Source organism: Chiloscyllium punctatum, chromosome 31 (genome assembly GCF_047496795.1).
Source record: "Chiloscyllium punctatum isolate Juve2018m chromosome 31, sChiPun1.3, whole genome shotgun sequence".
Classification (NCBI taxonomy): Eukaryota; Metazoa; Chordata; class Chondrichthyes; order Orectolobiformes; family Hemiscylliidae; genus Chiloscyllium; species Chiloscyllium punctatum.
In genome coordinates this window covers 67,027,952-67,043,827 of record NC_092769.1, presented here as the reverse complement: position 1 = coordinate 67,043,827, position 15,876 = coordinate 67,027,952, and positions in this window count along the sequence as shown.

Here is a 15,876-nt window from a genome sequence, read left to right as displayed (position 1 = left end):
GTGTGTGTGGGGTGTGTGTGTGGGGGGGGGGTGTGTGTGGGGTGTGTGTGTGTGGGGGGTGTGTGTGTGGGGGCTGTGTGTGTGGGGGTGTGTGTGTGTGGGGTGTGAGGGGGGTGGTGTGAGGGGTGGGTGTGTGTGTGTGGTGTGTGTGTGTGGGGTGTGTGTGGGGGCTGTGTGTGGGGGGGTGGGTGTGTGTGTAGGGTGTGTGTGTGTGGTGTATGTGTGTGGTGTATGTGTGTGTGTGTGTGTGGGGGGTGTGTGTGTGAGGGGGGAGGTGTGTGTGTATGTGTGTGTTGGTGGGGTGTGAGGGGGGTGGTGTGTGTGTGAGGGGGGTGTGTGTGTGTGTGGTGTGTGTGTGGGGGGTGTGTGTGTGTGTGGTGTGTGTGTGTGTGTGTGGTGTGTGTGTGTGGTGTGTGTGTGTGTGTGGTGTGTGTGTGTGTTGGTGGGGTGTGAGGGGGGTGGTGTGTGTGTGTGTGTGAGGGGGTGTGTGTGTTGGTGGGGTGTGAGGGGGGTGGTGTGTGTGTGTGTGGGGGGGGGGTGTGTATGTGAGAGTGGAGGTGGGGGAGGTGGAGTGACATGGTTTTAATTCCCTGGATTTTTCCACTCCACGTGGGGCCTGTCAAAGTAAAAGTTGCCCTCCATGTTTCTGATGGAGTTCCCACCGGAATTTCCTGTCAGAAATGTGGATATGGATTGCTAATTCCTGATATTCCTCAGAAACTCCAGCCGGTGAACTTATTATGTTAACCAATCGGGGCGGGGGTGGATTTAATCGCCTGGGTGGAACCGCACTGACCGAAGTGTGAGGGACAGGCAGCCATGGTACCAGCAGACCCACTCCCTCCTGCCCACGCCCCCCCCTCCCCAAGAACACCCTTCATCCCCTGATGAAAGACTTGCACATTGGACAGGGGGCGATTGTACAGGGCACCAGATGGCTCCCTGGTACCAAACCAGGGACCCATTTCATTGGCACTGCAACCTTTATAGGACAGTAAGATAAGAGCTCAGGAGGCCATACTGCCCCTCGGTCCTGCTGCCCCATTCGATGAGATCGCGGCCAATCTGACGGCCCTCAACCCCACTTTCCTGCATTTTCCTCCCGATCCCCTCTTCCCGTTAAAAATCTGCCTCAGCCTTGAATATCCTTAAGTGACCCAGATAGCCCTCTGAGGCAAAGAATTCCATAGATTCACTCCGAGAGAAGAAATTCCTCCTCATCCCGGTCCTAACTGGCTGGCCCCCTTATTCTGAGATAATGTTCCTCTGTTTCTCGACTCTCCCACAATGGGAGATAAGCTCTCCATATCCAATGGCAGCACGGTGGCTCAGTGGTTAGCACTGCTGCCTCACGGCATCAGGGACTTGGGTTTGAGCCCAGCCTCGGGCTACTGTCTGTGTGGAGTCTTCACATTCTACCCCCGTGTCTGTGTTTGGTTTCCTCACACAGTGCCCAGGTTAGGGTGGATTGGCCGTGCTAAATTACCCATAGTGCCCAGGGATGTACAGGTTAGGGTGGATTGGCCGTGCTAAATTACCCATAGTGCCCAGGGATGTACAGGTTAGGATGGATTGGCTGTGCTAAATTGTCCCATAGTGCCCAGGGATGTGCAGGTTAGGGTGGATTGGCTGTGCTAAATTACCCATAGTGCCCAGGGATATGCAGGTTAGGGTGGATTGGCCATTCTAAATTACCCATAGTGCCCAGGGATATGCCGGTTAGGGTGGATTGGCCGTGCTAAATTACCCATAGTGCCTAGGGATGTGCAGGTTAGGGTGGATTGGCCACGCTAAATTACCCATAGTGCCCAGGGATGTGCAGGTTAGGGTGGATTGGCCGTGCTAAATTGTCCCATAGTGCCCAGGGATGTGCAGGTTAGGGTGGATTGGCCGTGCTAAATTGTCCCATAGTGTCCAGGGATGTGCAGGTTAGGGTGGATTGGCCGTGCTAAATTGTCCCATAGTGCCCAGGGATGTGCAGGTTAGGGTGGATTGGCCGTGCTAAATTATCCCATAGTGTTAGGTGCGTTGGACAGAAATGGGTCTGGGTGGGTTACTCTTTGGAGGGTCGGTGTGGACTTTTTGGGCCAAAGGTCCTGTTTCCACGCTGTAGGGATTCTAAACTAATCTAAAGTCTCTCAAGAATCTTGTATATTTCAATAAGGTCACCACTGATTCTTTGGACCTCAGTTGAGTACAGACTAAATCTCCTCAACTTCTCCCCATCAGACTGTCCCTCTAATAAGTGGGGAACCTTCTCTGGCCTACCTCCAATGGCAGTGTGGCTTCCCTAGATAAGGAGCCTAAATCTGTTTGCAGTATTCCAGCTGTGGGCTGACTAGTGCCTTCCTGATGAAGGGCTCATGCCCGAAACGTCGATTCTCCTGCTCCTCGGATGCTACCTGACCTGCTGTGATTTTCCAGCAACACGCTCTCGACTCTGATCTCCAGCATCTGCAGTCTTCACTGTCTCCTCATGCCTTGGACAGGTTTAACCAAACCTCACAACTTTTATATCGCATTGCAATAAAGGCCAATACTAAATGAACCTTCCCTGTCACACGCTGAACTCAGAGGCTAGCTCATGGAAGAGGGCCCCCAAATCCCCTGGTCCACAGCTTTCCGCAGTTTTTCTCCATTTAAGTAATATTCAGCTCCTCTGTTCTTCCTGCCAAAGTGTGTAACCTCACATTTCCCCTCACTATATTCCATTCACCTCTGCATTTTGTCTTGGTCCCTGATTATTCAGAAGTATCTTACAGAGTCAGAGAGTCATACAGCACAGAAACAGACCCTTCGGCCCAGCCAGTCTGTGCCGACCATAATCCCAAACTAAACTAGTCCCATTCGCCGAGCTGGGAATTTGTGTTGCAGACGTTTCGTCCCCTGTCTAGGTGACATCCTCAGTGCTTGGGAGCCTCCTGTGAAGCGCTTCTGTGATCTTTCCTCCGGCATTTATAGTGGCCTGTCTCTGCCGCTTCCGGTTGTCAGTTCCAGCCGTCCGCTGCAGTGGCCGGTATATTGGGTCCAGGTCGATGTGCTTATTGATTGAATCTGTGGATGAGTGCCATGCCTCTAGGAATTCCCTGGCTGTTCTTTGTTTGGCTTGTCCTATAATAGTAGTGTTGTCCCAGTCAAACTCATGTTGCCAGACTACTGCGACCACTAGGACTCATAACAGCACACAAACCAACAGCCACACTCAGAAAACAACTCACCAGAACGAAGGACCCGATACCCAGCATGAGCAAAACCAACGTAGTGTACAATATCCCATGCTAGGACTGTACAAAACACTACATAGGACAAACAGGAAGACAGCTAACGGTCCGCATCCATGAACACCAACTAGCCACGAAACGACACGACCAGCTATCTTTAGTAGCCACACACGCAGAGGACAAGCAACATGAGTTCGACTATGTTCTATACGCTATGTTCTACGTTCTATGCTCTATGTTCTACGTTCTATGCTCTATGTTCTACGTTCTATGCTCTATGTTCTATGTTCTATGCTCTATGCTCAATGCTCTATGTTCTTTGTTCTGTGATCTATGTTCTATGTTGTAAGTTCTATGTTCTTTGTTCTATGCTCTATATTCTATGCTCTATGTTCTATGTTCTATGTTCTATGCTCTATGTTCTATGTTCTATGTTCTATCTTCTATCTTCTTTGTTCTATGCTCCATGTTTTATGCCCTATGTTCTACGTTCTATGCTCTATGTTCTATGTTCTATGCTCCATGTTCTATGCCCTATGTTCTATGTTCTATGATCTATGTTCTATGCTCTATGCTCTATGTTCTATGTTCTATGCTCTATGTTCTGTGCTCCAAGCCCTATGTTCTATGTTCTTTGTTCTATGCTCTATGTCCTATGTTCTTTGTCCTATGTTCTATGTTCTGTGCTCCAAGCCCTATGTTCTATGTTCTTTGTTCTATGTTCTATGTTCTATGTTCTGTGCTCCAAGCCCTATGTTCTATGTTCTTTGTTCTATGCTCTATGTCCTATGTTCTTTGTCCTATGTTCTATGTTCTATGTTCTATGCTCTATGCTCTATGTTCTATGTTCTATGCTCTATGTTCTGTGCTCCAAGCCCTATGTTCTATGTTCTTTGTTCTATGCTCTTTGCTCTATGTTCTATGTTCTATGTTCTATGCTCTATGTTCTATGCTCTATGTTCTGTGCTCCAAGCCCTATGTTCTATGTTCTTTGTTCTATGTTCTATGTCCTATGTTCTTTGTCCTATGTTCTATGTTCTATGTTCTATGCTCTATGCTCTATGTTCTGTGCTCCAAGCCCTATGTTCTATGTTCTTTGTTCTATGCTCTATGCTCTTTGTTCTATGCTCTTTGCTCTATGTTCTATGTTCTATGTTCTATGCTCTATGTTCTATGTTCTATGTTCTGTGCTCCAAGCCCTATGTTCTATGTTCTTTGTTCTATGCTCTATGTTCATTGTTCTATGTTCTATGCTCTATGTTCATTGTTCTATGTTCTATGCTCTATGTTCATTGTTCTATGCTCTATGTTCTATGCTCTATGTTCTATGTTCTATGTTCTATGCTCTATGTTCATTGTTCTATGTTCTATGCTCTATGTTCATTGTTCTATGCTCTATGCTCTATGCTCTATGTTCTATGTTCTATGCTCTATGTTCATTGTTCTATGTTCTATGTTCTATGCTCTATGTTCTATGTTCTATGCTCTATGCTCTATGCTCTATGCTCTATGTTCTATGTTCTATGCTCTATGTTCATTGTTCTATGTTCTATGTTCTATGCTCTATGCTCTATGCTCTATGCTCTATGTTCTATGTTCTATGCTCTATGTTCATTGTTCTATGTTCTATGCTCTATGTTCATTGTTCTATGCTCTATGTTCTATGCTCTATGTTCTATGTTCTATGCTCTATGTTCTATGATCTATGTTCTTTGTTCTATAACTATGTCCTATGCTCTATGCTCTATGCTCTATGTTCTATGTTCTATGCTCTATGTTCTATATTCTATGCTCTATGTTGTTTGTTCTATGCTCTATGTTCTATGTCCTATGTTCTATGGTCTATACTCTATGTTCTGTGATCTATGTTCTATATTCTATGATCTATGTTCTATGCTCTATGCTCTATGCTCCATATTCTATGTTCTATGCTCTATGTTGTTTGTTCTATGCTCTATGTTCTATGTCCTATGTTCTATGGTCTATGTTCTATGTTCTATGATCTATGTTCTTTGTTCTATGTTCTATGTTCTATGCTGTATGTTCTATGCTCTATGCTATACGTTCTATGCTGTATGTTCTATGCTCTATGCTCTATGCTCTATGTTCTATGCTCCATGCTCTATGTTCTATGTTCTATGCTCTATGTTCTTTGTTCTATGTTCTATGTTCTATGTTCTTTGTTCTATGGTCTATGTTCTATGTTCTATGTTCTATGTTCTATGCTGTATGTTCTATGCTCTATGCTATACGTTCTATGCTGTATGTTCTATGCTCTATGCTCTATGTTCTATGTTCTTTGTTCTATGCTCTAAGTTCTGTGCTCTATGCTCCATGTTCTTTGTTCTATGTTCTATGCTCTATGCTCTATCCTCTATGTTCTATGCTCTATGTTCTATGTTCTATGTTCTATGCTCTATCGTCTATGCTCTATGCTCTATGTTCTATGCTCTATATTCTATGCTCTATGCTCTATATTCTATGCTCTATATTCTATGTTCTATGTTCTATGTTCTATGTTCTATGCTCTATCCTCTATGTTCTATGCTCTATGTTCTATGCTCTTTGTTCTATGCTCTATATTCTATATTCTATGTTCTATGTTCTATGTTCTATGTTCCATGCTCCATGTTTTATGCTCCATGCTCTATGTTCTATACTCTATGCTCTATGTTCTATACTCTATGTTCTTTGTTCTATGCTCCATGCTCAATGTTCTATGCTCTATGTTCTATGTTCTTTGTTCTATGCTCTTTGCTCTATGTTCTATGTTCTATGTTCTATGTTCTGTGTACTTCTGTCCTTTCAGTGGATCACTGCAGGTCAAGTTAGCCAGTGGGATTGATTCCTGGGAGTGGGAGGGTGCAGAGGGTTGTTCTATGCTCAATGATCTGTGCTCTATGCTCTGTGTTCGATATTCTTTGTTCTGTGCTCCACAGAATATGCTACAAGGATTTTCATACAATCGTAGATTCATACAGCACAGCAAAGACCCTTCGGCCTATCGAGTCTGCACTGACATAACTACCTTTAAAGTTGCACTAATCCCAAATTTCTGCTCTTGTTCCACATCCTTGAATGTTATGAGAGTTTAAGCGCTCATCCAAATATTTTCTAAAGGTCAGAAGGTTTCCGGCCTCCAATGCCTTCCCAGGCAGTTCCTTCCAGATTCCCACTGCCTGCTGAGTGAAAAACGGTTTATCCCCAAATCCCCTCTGAATCTCCTGCCCTTATCCCTAAAACTATGCCCCCCCCCCCCCATGATTGACCCCTCCACCAAGGGGAACAGCTGTTCTCTACTCATCCTGTCCACCCCCCTCACAATCTTATCCACCTCAGTCACATGCCCCTCCCCACCCCTCCCCCCCCTTCAGTCTTCTCTGCTGTAAAGAAAACAATCGAAGCCTATCTGGTCTCCCCTTCTCGCTCGATGTCTCCATCCCAGGGAACATCCTGGTGAGCCTCCTGTGTACCCCCTCCAGTGCGATCACATCCTTTCTGTGGTGAGGGGACCAGAACTGTACACAGTACCCCAGCTGTGGGCTGACCAATCCTCTGTACAACTCCAACGTTACCTCCCTGCTCTTATACTCTGTGCCATGGTTCTGATGACAGCAAGTGTCCCATTAAGCCCTAACTATCCTGGTCACGTGCTCTGCCGACTTCAGGGATCTGTGAATAATTAGCCCCAGATCCCTCTGTTCCTCAGTGTCCTGTCATTCGTTAAAGACTCCCTCATCTTCTTTCTCCTTCCAAAGTGCAGCACCTCATCAGCGTTAAACACCTGATCTCCCCATCTGACCAACCCATCTGTATCTTCCCGTAATCTACAGCCAATCTCTTCGCCATTAACCACTCTACCCGATCTCGGCACCATCTGCTTAACATGCCCCCCCCATATTTTCATCGATATCATTTCTGTGTTTAACAAGCAGTAAGTGTCCCCAGTGCTGGTCCTTGTGGAGCACGGCTGGACACCGACCGGCCTCCAGTCACTCAATGTACCCCATTATGAAGCCAGTTTCTGTTCCATCTCCCTCAAGGCTGTTAACACAAAGGTTGGTGGTTCAGGCCCACCCAGGGACGGCCAGTAATTTGCAACAGTCTGTGCGGAGTTTGCACGTTCTCCCCGTGTCTGTGTGGGTTTCCTCCGGGTGCTCCGGTTTCCTCCCACAGTCCAAAGTTGTGCAAGTCAGGTGAATTGACTGTGCTAAATTGTTCGTAGTGTTAGGTGAAGGGGTAAATGTAGGGGAATGGGTCTGGATGGCTTACTCTTCAGAGGGTCGGTGTGGACTTGTTGGGCCGAAGGGCCTGTTTCCACACTAAGTAAGTAAACTCTGTGTCCTTTAGCCTTCGCAGTCAGTCTCCCATGTGGCAGAAGAATTGAATTGGTACTTCAGATCTGTGTTCACTGGGGAAGACACAAGCAATCTCCCTGAGTTAACAGTGGCTGAAGGACCTGAACTGAAGGGAATTTATATTTGCCAGGAATTGGTGTTGGAGAGACTGTTAGGTCTGAAGGTTGATAAGTCCCTGGGGTCTGATGGTCTACATCCCAGGGTACTGAAGGAGGGGTCTCGAGAAATCGTGGATGTGTTGGTGATTATTTTCTAGAGTTCGATAGATTCGGGGTCGGTTCCTGAGGATTGGAGGGTGGCTAATGTTGTACCACTTTTTATGAAAGGTGGGAGAGAGAAAGCAGGAAATTATAGACCAGTTAGTCTGACCTCAGTGGTGGGAAAGATGCTGGAGTCTATTATAAAGGATGAAATTATGACACATCTGGATAGTAGTAACAGGATAGGTCAGAGTCAGCATGGATTTATGAAGGGGAAATCATGCTTGACTAATCCTCTGGAATTTTTTTGAGGATGTAACTCTGAAGATGGACGAGGGAGATCCAGTAGATGTAGTGTACCTGGACTTTCAGAAAGCTTTGGATAAAGTCCCACATAGGAGGTTAGTGAGCAAATTAGGGCGCATGGTATTGGGGACAAAATACTAAGTTGGATTGAAAGTTGGTTGGCTGATAGGAAACAAAGGGTAGTGATAAACAGCTCCATTTCAGAATGGCAGGCAGTGACCAATGGGGTACCGCAGGGATCAGTACTGGGACCGCAGCTTTTTACAATATATGTTAATGATATAGAAGATGGTATTAGCAATAACATTAGCAAATTTGCTGATGATACTAAGCTGGGTGGCAGGGTGAAATGTGAGGAGGATGTTAGGAGATTACAGGGTGACCTGGACAAGTTAGGTGAGTGGTCAGATGCACAGCAGATGCAGTTTAATGTGGTTATCCACTTTGGTGGCAAGAACAGGAAGGCAGATTACTTCCTAAATGGAATCAATTTAGGTAAAGGGGCAGTACAGAGAGATCTGGGTGTTCTTGTACACCAGTCAATGAAGGTAAGCATGCAGGTACAGCAGGTAGTGAAGAAGGCTAATAGCATGCTGGCCTTCATAACAAGAGGGATTGAGTATAGAAGCAAAGAGGTTCTTCTGCAGCTGTACAGGCCCCTGGTGAGACCACACCTGGAGTACTGTGTGCAGTTCTGGTCTCCAAATTTGAGGAAAGACATTCTGGCTATTGAGGGAGTGCAGCGTAGGTTCACGAGGTCAATTCCTGGAATGGCGGAATTACCTTACACTGAAAGATTGGAGCGACTGGGCTTGTATACCCTTGAGTTTAGAAGACTGAGAGGGGATCTGATTGAGACATATAAGATTATGAAAGGATTGGACACTCTGGAGGCAGGAAACATGTTTCCGCTGATGGGTGAGTGCCGAACCAGAAGGCACAGCTTAAAAATACAGGGTAGACCCATTTAGAACAGAGATGAGGAGAAACTTCTTCACCCAGAGAGTGGTGGCTGTGTGGAACGCTTTGCCCCAGAGGGCAGTGGAGGCCCAGTCTCTGGATTCATTTAAGAAAGAGTTGGATAGAGCTCTCAAAGATAGTGGAATCAAGGGGTATGGAGATAAGGCAGGAACAGGACACTGATTAAGGATGATCAGCCATGATCATATTGAATGGTGGTGCAGGCTCGAAGGGCAGAATGGCCTACTCCTGCACCTATTGTCTCTTGGCACCTTGTCAAAAGCTGTGCTGAAATCCATACATCAGCTAACAAATTTGTTAGGCATGACTTCACTCTGACAAAGCCGCGCTGACTATCCCTAATTAACCCATTTCCTTTCCAAGTGACGATCCTCTCCTTCAGAATTTTCCATAATAGTTTCCCTACCACTGACATGAGACTCTGTAATTTCCAGGTTTATCACTACACCACCCATCTTAAAAAGTGGAATGACGCTAGCTGTCCCTCAGTCCTCTTATACATCCCCCCCCTTCCCACCACCCACCCCCCTACCCCTGCCCCCCACCGTGACCATAGAGGAATTAGACATTTGCCACAGAGCCCCTGTGTCACCCTCCCACAGCAGCCTGGGATACAAGTCATCGGGGAATTTTCTGTTTATAAGCCCGATAAAGCCACCACTACCTTCCCCATTTCCTGTGCCAAACTGCGCAAGTTCCACACAATCCCTTGTCCTGAATCCCGTACCTAAGTACTCCTTTTCCAGAGGGAAGACTGAAGAGCAGTATTCGCTCGACCCCCCCCCCCCCCCTTCCAATATCCCACGGCTTCACACACGGATTGCCCCCTTGCTCCCTGATCAGGCTCTACTCTTTCCCCTGGTTAACCACTCCCCTTTCTTGCGTGTAGAAATTACCTCAGGATTCCCCCTCTCCCGGTCTTTCTCATGTTCCCTTTGTGCTCTTTTAATTGCTTTCCTTAAATTCCCTCCTGTACTTCCTGTTTTCCTCAAGACCCAGGGACGAAATTCATTGAGGAGAGATGGTCTCAGAATGGATTGGGGGGGTGGGGGGGTGGGGTGGGGGGGATGCTCCAGTGACGACCTAAATGGAGAGAATTTCTTTCGGTGGATGGTCTTCCCAATTCTCTTCCCCAGTGAGCATTGTAGAGAGACCTGCCGAACTTATTCAAGGCTGAGTTTGAGTGGGGATCCAGGCCACAATGTGATTGACCACGATCATATCGAAGATGAAGAATACTAGAGGGGCCAAATGGCCTTTTCTAGTGCTTCCGACTTCACTCGGATCATGGTGAGGTCTTAGGACCTCACCACCACAGAGATTGTGAGGCGAATGGTGCAGACTGTAAAAAAGGGAAACAGATTAACACACGAGGGAGAAGGGGATAAAGGGACGTGGGGCCACAGGATCTTGATCAGATGGGCCAATGGGCTGAGGAGTGGCAGATGGAGTTCAATCTAGATAAATGTGAGGTGCTGCACTTTTGGAAAGGCAAATCAGGGCAGACCTTATACACTTAATGGTAAGGTCCTAGGGAGTGTTGCTGAACAAAGAGACCTTGGAGTGCAGGTTCATAGCTCCTTGAAAGTGGAGTCGGAGGTAGATAGGATAGTGAAGAAGGCGTTTGGTATGCTTTCCTTTATTGGTCAGAGTATTGAGTACAGGAGTTGGGAGGTCATGTTGTGGTTGTACAGGACATTGGTTAGGTCACTGTTGGAATATTGTGTGCAATTCTGGTCTCCTTCCTATCGGAAAGATGTTGTGAAACTTGAAAGGATTCAGAAAAGATTTACAAGGATGTTGCCAGGGTTGGAGGGTTTGAGCTATAGGGAGAGGCTGAACAGGCTGGGGCTGTTTTCCCTGGAGCGTCGGAGGCTGAGGGGTGACCTTATAGAGGTTTACAAAATCATGAGGGGGCATGGATAGGTAATCGGACAAGGTCTTTTCCCTGGGGTGGGGGAGTCCAGAACTAGAGGGGCATAGGTTTAGGGTGAGAGGGGAAAGATAGAAAAGAGACCTAAGGGGCAAATTTTTCTCACAGAGGGTGGTACGGGTATGGAATGAGCTGCCAGAGGATGTAGTGGAGGCTGGTACAATTGCAACATTTAAAAGGCATCTGGATGGGGACATGAATAGGAAGGGTTTGGAGGGATATGGGCCAAGTGCAGGCAAATGGGACTGGATTAATTAATGGTCGGCATGGACAAGTTGGACCGAAGGATCTGTTTCCATGTTGCACTTCTCTATGACTCTATGACACTGGTTGATGTCAAATGTAATCTCTATGACATTAGCTTGATAGGCCGAATGGCCAGGTTTGGAGCTCTGAATCTGATGCGATCCCAGATGATGCAAAAAGGAGGTCATTTTCAGTGTGAAATGTCAGAGCCTTGTCAGAGGCCGCGTGAAGTGAGGAGGTGTGACAGGAGGGAAACCAAGAATGACTGGAGGGAGCCTGTGCCTGTCTCTGACCATCAGGGAGGTTTGACAATGACAACAAGCTGCTTCAGGCCTGAGGACCAAATGTTAGGCCTCTGCCTTTAACAGAGCGACAGGATCAGTGACAAACACTGACACAAGTACGGTGAGGTATACACCGATCTAATGGATTTCTTAAAACCAGATTTTGCTGTCCTGGGGAACACTGGGCCCAGTTTGGTACAGAGCAGGGCTGGAGTTAATTGCCAGGTTCCATGAGCTCATGTGGGTGTGACCTCTGACCTGCCCTGACCCCATAGTGATCCCTCCTGATCCAATGTGTGTCAGAAGTCAAGGGGTCAGCATGATCAAGAGCTGGAAGCATTCCCCCTGTAACACCATCGAAGGGACATACCCAGCTCTCAATCTCCAGCACAGAGGGAGTGCCGCACTGTCAGAGGTCGGTACTGAGGGAGTGCCGCACTGTCACAGGGTCAGTACTGAGGGAGTGCCACACTGTCAGAGGGTCGGTGCTGAGGGAGTGCTGCACGGTTGGAGGGTCGGTACTGAGGGAGTGCCGCACTGTCGGAGGGTCAGTACCGAGGGAGTGCTGCACTGTCAGTGGGTCAGTACTGAGGGAGTGCTGCACTGTTGGAGGGTCGGTACTGAGGAAGTGCTGCACTGTCGGAGGGTCAGTACCGAGGGAGTGCTGCACTGTCAGTGGGTCAGTACTGAGGAAGTGCCACACTGTCAGAGGGTCGGTACTGAGGAAGTGCTGCACTATCGGAGGGTCAGTATTGAGGGAGTGCCGCACTGTCGGAGGGTCAGTACTGAGGGAGTGCCGCACTGTTGGAGGGTCGGTACCGAGGAAGTGCCGCACTGTCGGAGGGTCAGTACTGAGGGAGCGTCGCACTGTCGGAGGGTCAGTGCTGAGGGAGTGCCGCACTGTCACAGGGTCAGTACTGAGGGAGTGCCGCACTGTCAGAGGGTCGGTGCTGAGGGAGTGCTGCACGGTTGGAGGGTCGGTACTGAGGGAGTGCCGCACTGTCGGAGGGTCAGTACCGAGGGAGTGCTGCACTGTCAGTGGGTCAGTACTGAGGAAGTGCCACACTGTCAGAGGGTCGGTACTGAGGAAGTGCTGCACTATCGGAGGGTCAGTATTGAGGGAGTGCCGCACTGTCGGAGGGTCAGTACTGAGGGAGTGCCGCACTGTTGGAGGGTCGGTACTGAGGAAGTGCCGCACTGTCGGAGGGTCAGTACTGAGGGAGTGCCGCACTGTCAGAGGGTCAGTACTGAGGGAGCGCTGCACTGTCAGAGGGTCAATGCTGAGGGAGTGCCGCACTGACAGAATTTGCAGCCCATAATAAACTGTTCACTCTTACACCGTCTCACCCACTCTCTCTCACTTCCTTTCCCCCTCTCACACTCAAACCTTCAATCAAACATTCTCTGACACACACACTCTCTCTCTCTCTCTCTCTCTCAGGGAAGCTGATTGTGCTCCAACCTTGATGACTGACTAATGGAGCAGTGGGTGACACAAACTGTCCGCCTTTTCATCGACCGGCTGTGTGAATTGTGCTCCCATTATGTGTGGTGACTCTGCTGCTCATTGGCTTACCTCTGGGCTACCGTACCCACCGACGGAGACACAATCTCCTCCTATAAACCAATCTTCACGTCAAGATCGGGGGAATTTCCGGAAAATGCAACACATCGGTGACCCGGTTGAACTCTGTGGATATTTCCTCTGCAGCATGGGGAACATTTTCATGGGATATTCCAGCCAATTGCATCAGCGTTCGCCCCATCACTGTTTTCAAACTCCTTCTGACTTTGCCTGGATCTGTCCCACATGGACAGCCACTTTCTCCAGAGCAACCACCCCTTCCCCCACCACCTCCTGCCTCAGATTTAACCCTCCATCATGTACCCAGGGCTGAAATCGTACCCTGTTCCTCCACCCCAGCCACTTCCATAACCTTCACACAGATTCACCGGACATTTCTCAAACTTCTGCGCTTTCCTCTCCAACCTCGTCCAGGACTCTAACACTTTACAGGACTAAATCGGCATGTTATATTCTTTGTTCGAGGGACATTGTGCTTTTATTGACTGTCCCCAGTTGCCCCTTGAGAAGGTGGGGGTGAGCGGCCATCTTGAACCGCTGCAGTCCGTGTGCTGTGGGTTAGACCCACGATGCCCCTGGGGGAGGGAGTTCCAGGAATTCTGACCCAACGACACTGAAGGAATATTATTTCCAAGTCGGTATGGGGAGTGGCTTGGAGGGGAACTTGCAACGGGCTGGTATTCCCATGTATCTGCTGTCCTTGTCCTTCTCGATGGAAGTGGTCGTGGATCGGGAAGGTGCTGTCTGAGGATCTCTGGTTAACTTCTGCAGTGTACCTTGTAGAGCTTCTTGAGTGTTGTTGGAGCTGCCCCCCCCCCCCCCCATCCAGGGGAAAGTGGGGAGTATTCCCTCACCCTCCTGACTCATGCCTTGTCGATGGTGGACAGGCTTTGGGGGAATCAGGAGGGGAGTCACTCGCTGCAGGATTCCCAGCCTCTGACCCGCTCTTGGAGAGACAGTACTTATATGGTGAGTCCAGTTTCTACTCAATGATAAGAACCAAGAGAATCCCAACATTGTGGGAGCAGGCCATTTGGCCCATCGAGTCCACACCGACCCTCCAAACAGTGTCCCACCCAAATACAAACCCCCTTCCCTATCCCTGTAACCCTGCGTTTCCCACAGCCAATCCACCCTAACCTGCACATCCCTGGGCACTATGGGACAATATAGCACGGTCAATCCACCCTAACCTGCACATCCCTGGGCACTATGGGGCAATTTAGCGTGGCCAATCCACCCTAACATGCACATCCCTGGGCACTATGGGACAATTTAGCACGGCCAATCCACTCTAACCTGCACATCTCTGGGCACTATGGGACAATTTTGCATGGCCAATACACCCCTAACCTGCACATCCCTGGGCACTATGGGACAATTTAGCACGGCCAATCCACCCTAACCTGCACATCCCTGGGCACTATGGGACAATTTAGCATGGTCAATCCACCCTAACCTGCACATCCCTGGGCACTATGGGGCAAGTTAGCACGACCAATCCACCCTAACCTGCACATCCCTGGGCACTATGGGGCAATTTAGCACGGCCAATCCACCCTAACCTGCACATCCCTGGGCACTATGGGACAATTTAGCACGGCCAATCCACCCTAACCTGCACATCCCTGGGCACTATGGGGCAATTTAGCACGGCCAATCCACCCTAACCTGCACATCTTTGGACTGTGGGAGGAAACCGGAGCACCCGAAGGAAACCCCATGCAGACACGGCAGGGGGGGGATGTGCAAACTCCACACAGACAGTCATCCAAGGCTCTAATCGATCCTGGGTCCCTGGCGCTGTGAGGCAGCAGTGCTAACCACTGAGCCCAAGTGGCAAGTATCGTTTATGCCACACCAGTCTCAGGAAATGACCATCTCTAACCAGAGATCATATAACCGCTGCCTCCTGACATTTAATGGTGTTACCATCATTGAACTCCCCTGTTATTGGCATCCTGGAGGTAATAGCTATGTAGCTTCACCTGATTGATGTCGAGAGTGTGTAGTGCTGGAAAAACACAGCAGGTCAGGCAGCATCCAAGGACCAGGAGAATCAACGTTTCGGGTATCAGCCCATCCCCGAAGGGCATATAACCCAGAACGTTGACTCTCCTGCTCCTCAGATGCTGACCGAACGGCTGTGCTTTTACAGCGCCACACACTCTCTTGACTCTGATCTTCAGCAATCTGCAGTGCCCACTTTCTCCATCTCCTGATTGATACCCACCTTCAGGTCAGCCTGGTGCTGTTCCTGGCATGCCCCCCCCGCCCCCGCACTCTCCATTGAACCAGGGTTGATCCCCTGACTGGGTGGTCATGGGTGAGTGGGTACAGATTGTGCAGGAGTACCATTCTGATGCTGTTGATAGGCCACCACACCTTGAGTAACTAGATCTGCTCGAAGTCTGTCCCATTTAGGGTGGTGACTGTGAACGGAGGGTATTCTCAATGTGATCACGTCTCCACCAGAACTGGGCGGTGCTCACTCTTCCCGATGCTGTCGTGGACAGATGCGTCTGCAGCCGGGAGATTGGTAAGGGTGAGGGTCAAGTATGTTTTTCCCTCTTGTTCCCTCTCCCTCACCATCTGCCGCAGACCCAGTCTAGCAGCTACACCCTTCTGAACCTGAACAGCTCAGTCGTGCTGTAGCTGCGCCAGTCTTGGTGAGGGGGCATTGAAATCCCTCACCCAGAGTACATTTCGCCAATCCTCAGTGCTTCTTCCAACTGTCGTTCAATCTGGGGCAGTACCAGTGC